The following is a 559-nucleotide window of genomic DNA, read 5'->3' as shown; positions in this document are numbered from 1 at the left end:
AGAGAGAGAGAGAGAGAGAGAGAGAGAGAGAGAGAGAGAGACTTTCTATGGGCATGGAAGCACGGAAAGAGCATATACCACTCCGGATCTAAGATGAAGAATGTTCAACCATTATATTTTGTATGATGATGTATTTAATCTTAAACTTTTATAGAATATTTATCAGCCCTTCCTTCAAACAACATGATCTTCAGATTCAAATTTATATACATACATATTCCATTTGATTCGTGATTTTGTTGATAAATAGCGTCGAAACTTTTTTAACTTCATATATTGTGAATGACTTTCCATGAATTTTCACAAAGAATTATTGTGGTTCCCGTGACTTTTCGCATTTTATAATATATATGTGTGTGTGTGTGTAGATAGAAAGATAGATAGATAGATAGATAGATAGATAGATAGATAGATAGATAGATAGATAGATACATACATACATACATACAAACATACATACATACATATATACATACAAATATATAAGAAAAGAGATGACAAAGGAATAAACAATTATCTCATGATCTACATTAGCTTCCAGCTGTTTCCACTACATGAT

This window comes from Octopus bimaculoides, chromosome 2 (genome assembly GCF_001194135.2).
Source record: "Octopus bimaculoides isolate UCB-OBI-ISO-001 chromosome 2, ASM119413v2, whole genome shotgun sequence".
Lineage (NCBI taxonomy): Eukaryota > Metazoa > Mollusca > Cephalopoda > Octopoda > Octopodidae > Octopus > Octopus bimaculoides.
Note: the sequence above shows the minus strand (reverse complement) of the source record.